A 16,085-nucleotide genomic window follows, 5' to 3' on the forward strand; every position below is an offset into this window, starting at 1 on the left:
TCTGGTTGCTTGCTTACAACCATCCATGCTTTCATAGCAATCAGGTAAAAAAAAAATCACCACCGTAAAAGGATGAATTATCTCCCAAAGACAACAGAAAGACACATGAACTTGCTCATCGCCAACTGTCTCCACTGCTGTTCCTAAATCTCTTAATCTATTTTGGGGGATTCCATATGTGTCGTACGGGACGCGCGACATTTCGACAACAATTTCTAGTCTCTTAGCTGAATGCTCGAGCAAGAAAATTTTCTTTTATGTCAGTGGTAAATTAATAGTGGGTAGTGATGTAAAAAAAACTGATAACGAACAAAAAATGTTTGATTATGTGTGAATTAAAGGTGAAAATGTGTGTCGTACGGGACTCAGAAATGTCCTGTACGACATGCAATATTTTCACCTGTAATTCACCCATGGGCGACATATTTTTGTTGATTGTCATTTTTTAACATGACTACCCAGTAATACTTTAATATTACCACAAAACAAATTGAAATTCTTCTCTCTTTTTTTGGATAGCAAGTTGAAAAATGTTGTGAAAATTGCTAATTTTTCTAGCATTGAATCCACCTTTTAAGTTTGTTTGCTGGAAAAGTAAAATACCATTTTATAGAGAATCAGAATGATAAAGGAAGTAACATATTGACCAAAATCCTACCCAAGAAACTCTAATACGGTTTCATTGAAAATCAAACAGTGTCAATTGAATTTCAGATAATTCCATTTCCATTAAATGTTATGGCCTTTTTTGTACAGTGCTCTCTTTGAACCACAACTGGTTTTCCCCAACTTTTTTTAGTTATTCTTTTTTGGTTTACATAAACTGTTTACAAGGAAACTTTCTCCATTTCTTTGTTTAATACGGCATTGCAAGAAACTTACAATTAATCGCAAGTCAATTTTAGGTCTCAAAAATCAGTTATAAGTCTTGAAATTAATTGTAAAATTTGCAATGAATTGCTAATGCCTTTATTCAAATTGATAAGCTTTAGTTACAATTGATCTATCACTTGTAAATTTTCTAATGAAGTTTACAGTTGTACTCAATAGTTAGTGAACCTCGACGCAAAATGCACTCCTTCATGCTGAGTGTTGAATGTAGACGATAACAACCCTGCAATGTTCAGCGAGCCCAGAGAAAACAAACTTTTTTAATGTAATATTCTATCACCTGACTTCACAATTAAATATCTGAAACATATGTCATAACTTGAACACTTTAGATATGTTCATTTTCTGTTGGCGTTCACTAACTTTTCAGCACCACTGTACAATCAAATCAAATTATTTCCTTGCAACACCCAGAAGTCTGAACACAGTGGGTGTGCTAATAATGAGAAAGGACCAGCTTTTCTGTGTATGTGTGTTTTAAGCAATGCTCCAAAATATGTTAGTCACAGGAATTACCAGATGGTATTTTCTCCCTTGAAGGATTTAGTTTCATATCAATCACACCCTAACAGTGTCATGACTAGCTGTATACTGTTCGATATTTTGATGATAACACTACTGTATTTATTTTTTTTATAATTTGTATTGCGGGGGGGGGGGGGGGCTTATATTCATCGATCTGACAATAGTTCTGTTCTAATATAGCTACAGAATTATTGAATGAAATGGAACACATTTCCATTATTTGACATCAGACGACAGTCTACAGGGAATCTAATTCCTTTTTACTTTAATATAGAGCTTCATTTCTGCACCACATGACTTACGTCATGATTGCACATAGACATGCAGATCAGGGGCCCATTTCATAAAGGACTTGCAACTGTTGTAACTTTGCCATTAAGGCAACTACCATGGTAACAGGGCTCAGCAGTCAATCATAATCAAGGTTGTCATGGTAGTTGCCATAATGGCAAAGTTACAACAGTTGTAACTCTTTATGAAACGGGCCCCTGATCATTCTAATAGTTTTCTGAATCCTCTAATTCACTGCAAATTTCCATTTTCTATAAAAGGTATATACACTTTTAAAGAATAAGTATAGTGCTCGTGTCTGGCAGATTGGAGCCTAAAGGAATTTCTGGTTCTGACTAATGTCGATGTACAGGAAATAACTTCCTTTTTGGTCAATAGACTTTCCCTGTCCATCAAATATTGGAAAAACTATGATTTCTGAGTTAACATATCCCAAATGACGTAAATTCAAGTTGTCGAGTCAAATTTAATTCCATATGATGTAAGATTTGCCTTTCGTGATTGTTTTACAAGAAATTGATGGAGACTGACTGCATAAGAAATGAAATGCTTACTTTATTTGTACCGTTTCAAATGAACCTGATTTCAAGAAGTGAATAAAATAGCAAGAATTTTCACTTTGTAGGGAAAAAATGAAGCCGAAAATTAGATCTTATTACCTTGAAACTTGAATCTTACCACATAATTTGAAATATGACCAACAATTGTCTACAACTGAATCATCTGAATGAATAATCTGTTACATGAATTGATTAAAATTGATTGTTGAAAGCGCTTGATTTATCATATGAATTTTATACTTTTACTGAATTAAGATATTTGCAATACTAATTATTTTTTTTTATAATGAGATTTGATTGCAGAAAAGATTGTCACTGTGGCAATTATTTGTATTTGCCACTTTCCCTCCAGGTGAAGTGATTGAATAAAAAATGTTAATTCCCTTCAAACAATGAGTTTGAATAGATGAATAACTGAGAATCCTCTTGAAAATTTACCTCCCCAGCGTCCAATTACCTTCATGAGGGCATACCAGCTACACCTTACAGAATTTTGCATGACCCTTCACTATTTGATGAATCAGGAGACGATTGCCGGGATCATGATCGCTTCAGTTCCTCTCATGAAAATATCGTATTTGTTAATGATAAATCCTCCTAATTCATCATTTATGACAGAAATAAAACCCCATTGTACTTTTGTAATGTCACGCTGTCATTCTATCCCAGTGTACTTTTGTTGTAATTTCATCCTGTAATTCAAAAAACTTATACCAAGACCATTGCTACAGGCGAGGAAGGGAGACGACTCCCCTCCCCCCTACCCGACTTACCGTATGATTTTCAAGAAGTGAAAAAAGAGGGAAAGAGAAAAAGACCCAAAAAGGAAGAAAAGAGAAGATAGTAGTCTAACTGTATGATATCCCTGATTTTCAACTGCTCCTATTTCCGTTGGTTCTTCCCATCACTATTCTTTCATTGATTGTTTTACAATCTGGGTAACCTAACCGTCTCATTTGACTAAAAAGTTGTTTCTTCCCCCCCCCCCCCCCTCTTTTTTTTGGTAACAAGTGAAGTGATATTTTTTTTAATTATTTTTTATAAGGGTTCAAACTTTTAAATACATGTTCTGTCAATTTGCCTTTTTTTCGGAGAGGTACTTTTGACAGAAATGGATTTACCAACATAAGAACGTTTAGTGTCTATTGGCACAGTGGACATACAAGTGTTCTCATATATCGACAAAAACATGAATATTAATCAAGTAACCCCATGATTCATCTCCCCATTTTGGGTTAATTTTCCCAAAAATCAAATTGTCATTAGCTTTGGGGAATTTCACTTTATAAACAATGGCATTTCTATAAGCAATTCTGATTTTTTTTTTTAGTGCCTAATGATTGCTAATAATAGACCAGTTCGTAGTTACATCAGGGACGATTTTGGTCAAATGACCTTTCATTTCTTTCATTATGATAGGCAGATTTCAAAGCAAGATATAACATATGCATGCCTTACATAGCAGGATGAAGAAATTGAATCATACCAGGTGACTAAAATAGCACATCAATGAAGACTCCATGAAGTTATTTGTTGCATTTCTACTTTGAATGCATATTATAGCATGCTGTACAATGTACTTGGTAAACTGTAAAAATACCAGTCGTTCGTGGACGCATTGCTGTTTTTTGTGGATGTAAATGAAACCACAATTCAAAAGAATACATGAATAATCAAGACATTAAAGTTGGTGCTTATCTCATTAAATTTTAAACCACCATGTCATTTTAGTACAAATGACCTTCCTCTGATCATGCGTAGAAAAAATGTGACAGTTAGGGTCAATTTTGAGAAGTAAACGTGTATTATAATAATTTTTTTCCTATTGCAGTACACATATTTCATTTTATGGAACACAGAAGGCTTTTTGGGGGAAAGTAAACCCACCCGTATATAAGAAGCCAAAACAACAAAAACAGAATGAACAATAAAAACCATAATTATTAGATTGAGATCTTGGTCAAGATTCGAAAGGGAAAATTCAAAAGTACGATGTCCAATCTAAGGGTTTTGACAACTGTGAAGATAATAACATATATCTTTTCGTAAAAATTTTGATGAGATTCGTAAGTAGGGTCACTATAGAATCCTTTCATTTCAGGAAATATACATTGTGAAAAATGACGGGAAATAGCCCCATGAACACAACGCATTGTTACAACACACGAAGTTTCGTCAAAATTTTGTTCACTTTTTGTTTCAAAGAGCCAGAGAGTAAGAAATCTTGAACTAGATCGTTTTAGGGAGTGTTAAATCTGAAAGGCCTTGAACTATATTTCACGGCTATCTCTAGTTATTTCCACAACTTTCACACACCTCCTGGCGTTTTGATGAGGTCCGTGTTTTTTTACGCATTTAATTCATAATAGTTCCTCTATGTCGAGAGACCACTGAAAGATGATGCCAAATTTATCTGACACCCGATTTAAGTTTTCCCCTGACATGGAGTCATTGCAATTATTGGGGCGAAAGAGTATTTATATTTCATCGCGATAGAAAGCAGAATACTTTTGACACTAGCGGATCAGGGAAGGGGGCACAACTGGCCCGTGCCCCCCCCCCCCTCCTTGAGAGAGAAGAATGCTTTTTTTAAGGGCAAAGCACTCGCAAGTGACGACCTTTTTTTTTATTTTTTTGGCTTGTCATTTTTTTTTGGAACAAAATGATCACCATTTCGTAGTGAAAACCTTTTTGGGGGACTTGTCAAATTTTTCCTGTATAAAAAAATTACCCCCTCCTTTTGGTAAATCCTGTATCCGCCCCTGTTGATAAATGGGTCGTTTTTGCAAAACAAGCCAGGAAAATGTCAGCAAATATAAAGATTGCATACTCACAGGAACGGACCGAGCTTTCGCCAATAAGGAGGGGGGGGGGGGTACTTTTACCCACATTTTCCACGATCGGCCACTACAATCTGATTTTTGTTGGTCTATGAGGGGTAGTCCTAACTAAAGACTGAAATTTTAATTACATCTTAACTTTACTATAACAAAAAAGATAGGTATGTCACAGGTGCGGTTCTAGACTAAAACTTGGGGGGGGGGGCTTGAGAAATTTTCGATGTCGGTTTATTCAATACAATGAAAAATGACCAATAGTGGATAGCCTTATACTTACCAAGCAAATAGTCCTCCCCCATTTAAAAAAAAAAAAAAAAAAAAAAATCGATTTCTAAAGTGCGAGGGAGCGTAGCGACCGAGCGAAAAAAATAATCACATTTTCAAAAGTGCTTGAGAATTTTTCATCCATATTATGCATCAGGTCCTGATGTGTGTTATAGATGTAGACATGGTAGATGAGAGCATATAACGATAAGGGGGAGGAAGGCGGTTTTTTAAATTTTGAATATAAAAATGTTATTACCCTGGCTTTAGCCCCGCATCCTTCTTTTACAGCGCGGTGGCATTTCAAGGAATAAATTCCTGCCAGGTACCCATTTCCCTCACCTGGGTTGAGTGCAGCACAATGTGGATAAATGTCTTGCCGAAGGAAATTACGCAATACGTGTTGCTTCTATCATGGGGCGGGGGTTGGGGATGCGGCAAACACATCGACTTGCCCTGCCAAATAATTTTGACAAAATGAAAATTTTAAGAATCCATTGCACAAATGTGTTTGCTAAAAACAAAAACATCTGAAAGCGCTATAAAACCATCAAACTTGACATAAAAATACGATTAAATATTTAAAATTGTATTTTTTCGGTGTGCTTCACGTGCAAAATTCTTGGCGCGAAGAGCGTGCCGAAACTTTTAGACACTGTCTTTACCCCCTCTCGCCATCCGAACCATGGATCAACACTCCTGACTCTAAACTATGTTTTAAGTAATCAATCATTCTAATCATTTTAATATAATCTAATCAAGATACGTATCTAACACAGCGTGTTTTTAGTCCGTAATTTTTTTTTTTTGGGGGGGGAGGCCACAGCCGCCACGTTTTTTTTTTCTGAAAAAGGGAGAGGAGAGAGTGGCAAGAGTAGAGAGAGAGGAGAAAAGTGAATTAAACAAGTGGGGGGGGGGGGGGTAATTGAAACAAAAAAAGTACAGGTCATTATATAAAACTAAAAGTTTCGTGGAATAAAATTTATGTAAATAAGGGAAACCAGGGAGATGGAAGGTCAATCTCCCTGGGGAAACATGCAATTCCGGGATACATTATTATTAACAATAGACAGGCAGGGAAACAATACAATTCTCGACATGACCGAGTGCCAAATGAAGCAAAGTATAGATAGTTATCGATAATTGTGCCATTTTAACTGTTACCAATTTTATTCTCTATCATCTTTATTATTGTTTTTATTATCATAACTTCATTATTACTGTCATCATTACTGCAATATAAAGTGATGTTTGTGATGAGAATGTGATAATGGGAGAAATTCAATCTGTATTAGTTGGTGGGGTGGGCCGGGGAGGGGGTTTCTTTATTTCATAGGCCGCCCAAACAATGGAACAATAATTGACCCCAAGATATTAAAAAGAAAACATGCAACATATCAGATATCATACCCGATATCACTACAACCATGTACCTAGTACAAATTACAAATGTGACCCCCACCCCCGGGAGTAAACTGGCTGAAATCGAAGTTTTGACCAGTCAAGGTGCGTGATACCCACCGGGTGTATCCTTTGTCTAAGGGGACGTTGTGCAACATCAACACGGTGTATTCATGGAAATTCATGTGGGCAGTGGCGGCCGGAGTGGCGGATCAAGGGGGGGGGGGGGCAAAGCTGGCCCGTGCCCTCTCCTTTGAGAGCCATAATCAAAATTTGTAATGTAAAAATACCGTTTTTGCCCAAGTGTGCCCCCCCTTCGAAAGTGAGATTTTTTCTTTTTTTTTGCTTGTCAAATTTTCATCGGCAAAATATTGTGCCCCCCCCCCCTTTTGGAAATTCCTGGATCCGTCCCTGCATTTGGGTATACATATTACTCCCCACCCCCTTATATCATGACAGTGCGTCAGTATTTGCTACACTTTATTCTTATATGTTTTCGACTGCATATTATTCCAAGAAACAGGATCGGAAAGGTCAGGGCAAGTTCCCCCTGGACGTGGAGTAAGCTCCGCCCCCCGGATGGAACGCGAAGGTATACCACTACTTCCGAGCTTCAGTTGTAGAATGGAGGTATATAAATATACCATGATGAGCTATAGGCCAACATGGAAGTCATAAATACAGGCTTGCCAAATTTACGAACCCAGTGTACTATACCCAACTTACCTCTCTGAGAAAAATAAAATGTAAAAAAAACCGTGTGTTTTCTTCAGGTATACCCTTTTGAAATTGTAATACCACAACATGCTCTACAAAGATGTTTGGAAGTTTATTCTGTCACCATTCTGCTACTTTGGTAGGAATTATTTTGAGCTTCATCGTGTGCACGTCAGGAGAAAACATTGGATTGGGTTCGGGACTTTCGGGAGAGTTGTCATGCAATACCCCCTGTGCGGTACGTATATACACCAAAAGTATGTTTTATATAATGCACTGCCATGATTTACTTTGTTTGGATTTGGTGCCTCTGGAGGTTCTAGATGTAGCTTCTTTATTCTCAGTTCTCCGACTCCGAATTATGTATGTGGTTGGGGAAAATTTGATTTTTTTTGTCTTACTTTCAAGTACCAGTTGGGACGGGGAGAGCTATGGAGACTGATTTTATAATTTCTTTTGGTGGTATCATCATGATGATGATTGAATTCTATATACCTCGATCTGTCAGATGTGTATGGTACGTAGGTTCATGAATACTGAATATTGAGGTACTACTCAACCAAAATGAAAACGTCGAGTGACTTGATTCATTTATTTTGTAATCCATGTTAAATGTAAACTTTAAACAGTTGAGGGTATAAACGTTTTCAATTTGGGTAAGATTTTAACCAATTGTAGAAAAGTGAAGCCTTTATTGTTTGTATTGGTTTGCAAAAATAACCTTCATTAGATTAAATGAATGTTCGATTCCCCCATGTAATGCATTTTACAAATCAGTTTTGGGGGGTAAAATGTGGTCGTCTTATGACTGTCAATAAATGAAAGTGGAAGCGCGCGGGACTGATTTTGGGGATTCCCAAACGGTGGCACAGACAGACACTGGCATGTAAAGTCCAACTTGTGTGATTTATTTGTTATTGTTTAGAAACTCTCTTTAACACTATGCCCCGCCTCGCCCCCGCTTCGATCGCCCCCGAAATTTGTCGTTTTCCGACATATTCAAGAACGTCTTTATTTTTCATGTTACCGTTTCCTTCTTTCCACCCCCCTCTCTCTCTCTTCTTTTCTTATCATTTCTTTAGAAAACATATTGTTCTCCAGGTAATTCGGTTTGTGAAATCCATTTCCATGGAGCTATTATGTCCATTTCCGTTAAGCCCGTCTCGCACTATGCGATTCGTCGCGATGCGATTTTCAAATAAATCATACTAACATTTGACATGGACATTCCAACCAATAAATTCTTAGCGATCTTAGGTCAGAATATAGTTGTAGGACTACTGAAATCAAAATCCAATGTAGTTCGAGCCTCAATGTAGGAATAAAATCAAATTCAATTCTAAATCGCAATTACGTCATCTGCGACCTGAAACCGATTTGGACTTTACTCCGACAACAGGGCTTGCCGCAAAGCAAAATTATGATTTCATTATTCCTATATAGCATCATGCCGAACTTCAAATAAAGTAATTTTTCTTTTGGAACTTTCATATTTAATGCAAAATGTGATCTATTAAAAAAATAATGTCATATCGGATCGCACAGTGTCAGACGGGCTTTTTGCTATTTCTGCACTCTCCCTAATTACCAATTCCGTACCCATCTTTCTCATCTCTCTTGTTGTGCAGTAGGTATTTTTTTTGCATTTACTACGGGGAAACTCTCTCCAACGCATCGATTCCTTTGACAATGCAATTAAAGTCACAATGGAGATCTGAGACGCTTTTGTGGAAAGTTTGTGGACTGGGACAGCAGATCATCCGAAGATTTGCACCGGACGAACAACTGCAAATTATTATGTCGTCCAGAGTCAAGAGATTCCGATGCTGCGCCGGTCCACCAACTTTCGACCAAAGGAATTTGTGCGTTGTAGAGAGTTTCCCCGTATAGTAAATGCGAAAACTTCGGAATGTCATTCTAGATCGAGGGGATAGATCCTTCTCACAAGGAAATGAGCCAAAATCAAAGGGGAATCCAACAGATATGAAACGTTATGTTAAAAAAAAAGATCAGAGAAGCAGGTAGCCTGTAAAGTATAGATGAAAGTTTGAAGATAATTGGACAAACAATAAGAACGTTTTCGAAGTTGTTAGACGTTTAAATCTATATAGCCCACACCAAAAACATATTTTTATTATGACGTAACTCTCCTACTTGCTCCACACAAAAACTAGACCTACTGAAATGATTTCAAAGGGTGTGTACTCAGAATAAATCTTTTTTCTTTTAGCAAGACGTGTAACTATCCATTATTTTATAGCCCCGAAGGAAAAGGCGCTCAAGAGAAAAATGCTCAATTCCTGAAAACATATAGACCATTCTCGAAGCGTTAATATTTAGTAAACTTACTAAAGTTAGTAAGGTGATGGCGTCATTTTTATCTCTATTTAGTGACGCTTCGAGAATAGCAAGCGCTTCTGTATAACTAGGCATTTAGTATTACAGCTTATAAAAGTTTTCTAAGCATCATGAATAGCAAGGACTTCTATTATAGCTTATTAAAGTTACTAAAGCATCGTGAATGGAGATGGCTTCTAACTGGGCATTAAGCAGTGGCGGATCTACGGGGGGGGGGGGGGGGTGTTAGGGGTTTAACCCCCCCCCCCTTGAACTGCCAAGTAAAAATGATTATGTGCATTAAAAATTGCCATCATTATGTCCAGATCCACACAATATATTCATATAGCAGGACTCCATTGCGTTAGTAGATGCAGCCGATTCGCGGCTCCCTGGTGATGGTCCTTCTGGTCGACCATCCCCCTTCGGAAAAAGTTAGATCCGCCCCTGATTAATGATTTTACTAAAGTAAGTAACGCTTAGAGAATAGCAAGGACTTCTATAGCTATAGGTATAGAGTAAACTTACTCTACTTATAATAAATTACTCTTCGAAAATAGCAAGGACTTCTATAAGCTAGGTATGTAGCACACTTACTAAAGTTATAGTAACGCTTCGAGAATAGCAAGGAACTAGGTGTGTATAGAAAACTTACTGAACTTAAAGTAACTCTTCAAGAATAGGTATGTAGTAAGATTACGAAAGTTATTAAAACTTCTAGAATAGCGAGGACTTCTAACTATATATATAGGCATTTAGTAAGATTACGAAATTTGTAACGCTTCGAGAATAGCAAGTACTTCTATAACTAGATATGTAGTAAGTTTACTTAAGTTAAAGTAACGCTTCGAGAATAGCAACTGGGCGTTGTGGCGTGCGCCTGTAATCCAAGCTATGCGGGGAAGTTACAAATTGATGCAGAGGTTCGAGCCCTGGTCACGTCTTTCGGATGGTGACGTTAAAGGTCGGTCCCAGACGTAAATAATCATATCTGATTGATAAACGTCTGACAAAACTCAAATACACACACACACACACACGCAAGGACTTCTACAACTAGGTATGTAGTAAGATTACGAAATCTATTAACACTTCTAAGATAGCATGACTTCTAATAAATATATTAAGGCATTTACTAAGATTACGAAAGTTAGAAACGCTTCAAGAATAGCAAGTATACTCCTATAACTAGGTATGTAGTAAGTGTACTAAAGATATAGTAACACTTCGAGAATAACAAGGACTTCTATAACTAGGTATGTATATAGTAAGATTACGAAAGTTAGTAACGCTTCGAGAAGGACTTCTATAACTAGGTATGTAGTAAGCTTACTTAAGTACCTGCCATATACTCAGTGGCGTACAGATGGGGGTTTGGCGCGCTTTCCCACCAAAAAAAAAAAATCACGACCAAGAAAAAAAAAATAGGAAAGGAAAGAAAGAGATAAGGGTGAAATATGATATTATTTTCTGAATATCATGTCAAAATCTTTAAAAAAAAATTATATTGATAATAAATATGTCAAAATTTTTGCTCGCTCGCAACTTTTTAATGGATTTTGCCCGATACGCCATATGGCTCATTGTGCCACTGGCCATAGTCCATGTCACCATCACTCAGTCCTGCCGTCAGTCACAATCTAGTCGACATATAGGTGCAAGGATGATGGATTTGAAGAACTGTCACTAGCTTCCATTATATTATATAAAATCTATATCAATTTCTTCATGGAAGTATATTACACCGGGGGGGGGGCGTTTCATGAAAGTACTTGTCGGACGTTTTATCCGACAAGTCCCATTTTATCCGACAGTTACCATAGGAACAATGCCTCTCAGCCAATCAAAATCATGGAAAGATGTCAGATCTGACAACTTGTCGGATGAAAATATTGATGAAACGCTCCCCTGTAATCAAATTCAAACCAGATAAATTCCAGTTTGAAAATTGTAATCTTTTGAGCCGTTTGTCTAGAAGCATGGCAAAGGGGCGTGATCATATTTTGTCTTCGACATTGGCCCGTATTCTGAAGTCGGGTTTAACTTAAACTCAGGTTTAAAGTTGTGGTTTAAGTATGGACAGCCAATTGTTACATAAATCACTAACGGTAGAGATATCATATTTCAGCTCATTTGGCTCTCAAATCATTCATAATTGTCTAGGAAGTATTATATAGATTATTGTCTTCACCATCGATGAATCAGGAGCACAGTAAACATAAGAAACGTACAACTTAATAAAAAATTTGATACTTTTGGCTTCCCATACTTAAACCACAACTTTAAACCTGAGTCTAAGTTAAACCTGACTTCAGAATACGGGCCATCGAATTCTGACTGGGATTCCATGGAGTTTGCTGGGTCAAAAGGGTTATCATGTAACATTTCAAGACGATGGTGTAGGTCTACATGCTCAAAGTTCATTCAAGATTATGTTTCCAAATCCCCAGATTCTTCTATGTTTCTTCAAAAAAGTTATATTTCCAAAGTTAATTAAAAAAAACCTGGACAAGGCGTATAACTATTTTCAAAATGGGGGAGAAAAAGAAAGAAAAAATTGTAGATTTTGGTAATTATATACACATTTTATTTTTCAGTTTAATCGACTTTGAAATCTTGTTTATTGTCTGACAGCCGTATTTTAATTGGTGGAGTCTTTTTAAATCAAAATCAGTTATTAACAATCAATGGTAATTTAATACGTTGTTTGTCAAAGATTTACAGCTAAAATCGATTGTTTAGACTACAGATGATTGATGATATGTTGGGGAAAAGGGAACTATTATTCAAATTGAATTCCTATTTGTTTGGAATGACAGTTTGCCAATTGATCAAGGAAGTGTGTGCCAAAAAAAAAAGATATCAAATTAGGACTTACCTTTCCGCCAAATTACCAAACAAAGCAATATGCATTGATTGCGATTTGCTCCCTATTCTTATGAGGAAGGAAGTTCTCTTGTCCCTCTAGTGTGATATATTTGTTAGTGATCCCACAAAATATCTAAAAGTTTATCTAACTTTTTTTAAATTGTTGGTATCCAATAACCCTTATCGAAAATCGAATCATACGTGACATTCTTTTATTTTATTATTTTTAAATATTATTGAGTATGTATCCTTTTAGGGCGCACAGTTCAACTAAAGTCAAATACCAGGCGGTTAAAAAAAAACCTTACATTAACAATGACACCTTCCGCCATGATATCAATTTGAAGAAAAAAAATGTAGTCTTCAAAGAAATTATAAATAAATGTATGCTTTCGCTTTGTATGGTCCTTTGTGTGGGTGTGTGTGTGGGGGGGGGGGGGCTCTCTTCAGCCAGGGGTCATTTTTTTCGTTTGTTTGTATCGGGCGGTCGCCGGAAGCAATATGTTTTGTGGTTGACTGTCTGTCTCGTTGAAAAATAATAATACAAAAGTTAAACAATTAATTTCTAACTTGTTCTTGGCATGTAAAATGACAGTCAGTGATCTAATTATTATTGCATTTTTTTAATCATTTTTTATATTCGTGTTATGTATTATTGCGTGGATTCGAGTTCAAAGGTCATCAGACCTACATGAAATATCGCGTTGTTCGTAATAACAAGTAAAAAAGAATATTAAAAGGAAAAAACCATAGTATGCATGGTGACAGTTCGGGAGATCACAGCCAAGTATACATGCAAAATGTGACAGAGGTCATTATACTGTACATGAAAATGAATCGTTGTAATAATAATAATAATAACAACAGTAATAATAATAATGTAGGATTTCCCGGGGAAATTCACGCGATTTTCATTTGAATCAATACTTATGACATTTAAATTAGCGTAGATCAGTATTGCCGTGCAAATTGTCATTAACTTTTTTTTACAGAAGATTTGGGATGTTTGTCGAAGGTTTGTGTGTTCTTTTCATTTAATTTAGAAACGAGCCAGGTCGCATTCAAAATAGTCAGTGAATTTCGAAGCGTCATTTCTAGCTTTTAAATTAGCGATTGGAATTCTTTTTTTTTGGAAGGGATCATTCAAGTTAAGAATGCAGGGGAACAAATGTTACAAGTGTTTCCAAATCTAAAAATGTGCCGAAAAATGCCTGTTCGACGTTGTGATGTACTTCGTTATTTCATCTATTCGTTTTCAAGAACAAAGTATAAGGGTCTATTCAGAAATTGAGCTAAGAAGGGGAGTAATAAATGCACCGTTATTCACAGACATGTCTATAGCATATTGAGTTCCCCCATGATCCACAATGAAATTATGATGAATATAAGTAAGATGAATCACAATATATACATACATGGTATATCATTTTTCCCTTTCAGTTTATATGCTGATGGATTAAATAAGATAAATTCTTAAAGGAGAATGAAACCCTTGAAACCAGCTGAATCCATATCAAAGAGAAAAATCAAAGAAACATATTGTTGAAAGTTTGAGGAAGATTGAATGAATTATAAGAAAGTTATGAGCATTTGAATATTGAGATCACTAATGCCATGTAGATCCTCCCATTGGCAATGCGATCAAGATCTGTGATGTCACACACGTACAACTCCCTCATTGCTTTAGTACTTATTTCACTTATATTCTCACTTTTATAGAATCTATCACAAGGTGAGGTGTTCTCTTTATGAGAGGACAAGTACAGAGGTTTCACAACATTATATCATTGATGAATCGTTTGTCATATGATTAGAATGAGCAAAAAGAGATGTTTTGGGGTATATTTTCAGTGTCCAAAAGGGGAGAGTTGTTCATCTGTGATATCATAGATCTTGGTTGCGTTGCCAATGGGAGGATCTCCATAGCATTAGTGATCTCGACATTCAAATGCTCATAACTCTTCTATTGCTAGTCCTATTTTACTCAAACTTTTGTTGATCTTATTCTTTGATTTTTCTGCTTTCACAAAAGCTAACTTGCTCCAAGAGTTTCATTCTCCTTTAAGTTGAGCATTATAATTGAAAAAATGAGCATTAATCATCCACTCTATGACAAAAATTCATACCCAAAAAAGGAAAAGAAATCTGAAGATAAAAGAAGAATACTCTCTAATGTAGATAAAGAGAGAATAAAAAATAAAGAAAAAAGAATCTCATGAGCACTGAAAAAAAAAACGCCTATAAAGGCAAATTATAATGCACATTGTGCTCATTTGATTGCTATAAACGACATTAAATGATAAAGACATGCCGTCGCGAGAACCGAAAGCCGATTTGTGCTATAAATAGAATGACCACTTCGCAAAAGAAGGGCATTGTTCATTAATTAAAAGGAAACTACCATTCATTCCAATGAAAACCTCGTAAATCTTTAAGCAAGAAAAAGGCATATAAAGCAGAAATATCCCTGAGTGCACGGAATCCGTCGAATTTGAAAGAAAGGAAAGATAATATCAATGCTATACTCCCGATTTTGGACGGGAAATCCTATAGTAGTAATAATAGTGATGCCTTATTGAGCGCACACACCGTACAGAAATGCTCATGGCGCTAGCGCAGCAACAGTTCGTTTACATGGATATAAATATTTTATAAACAACAAAAAATATATACGTAAATAAAGTCGACAAAGATATCACTACAAGTTCAGTCGATAAAGAACCGTCGACGCATCAGCTTCGAACATAAGCTATTAACATCATGTCAAACCTGGCTCATGTTTCCACGTGGGAGTGAGCGCATATGCGCGAAAAATGATCTTTATCAGATATTGGGCCAATTGCTAAGCTCAAATGTCTACAGAGCTTATTATGTATACGACAATGACTTTGTTGGTCTGGCGATGAAATTACCATAAATAATAATGATGGATCAAAATCAAAATTGGATCATATACGTGTTGTTGGAAGTAATATCCGCGATCTAATCTCATTTGGGGTCACTTGTCAAAGGTCTCATGGCTTTTAAAATGAGAATACAATTGGTTGTGACGATCTGTAGATGATGAAAGTTTCGAAACAAATCCTATAAGTTCAGTGTTCAGTGTGCATATCTGGAAACACAAATAAATTTTGGGCTTGTTCTTGTCCCCCCCCCCCCTCTCTCTCTTTCTCCTTGCTCCCAAATTTCTTTGCCTCCGGCCCCAATCTATTGCATCGTAGTACAAGTTTGAAAGAAAATTATAAATTTGGATGGGGGGGGGGTGAGCATCGATCAAATCTAGGATCATGATCGGCAAAGGACTCGACATTTGATTTGATTAACTTACATGCACATGGGATATTTAAATATAGGTTACGGCGTACTTGTTCAAATTCTCACTAATATGGCG

Source organism: Lytechinus pictus, chromosome 3 (genome assembly GCF_037042905.1).
Source record: "Lytechinus pictus isolate F3 Inbred chromosome 3, Lp3.0, whole genome shotgun sequence".
In the NCBI taxonomy this organism is placed as follows: domain Eukaryota; kingdom Metazoa; phylum Echinodermata; class Echinoidea; order Temnopleuroida; family Toxopneustidae; genus Lytechinus; species Lytechinus pictus.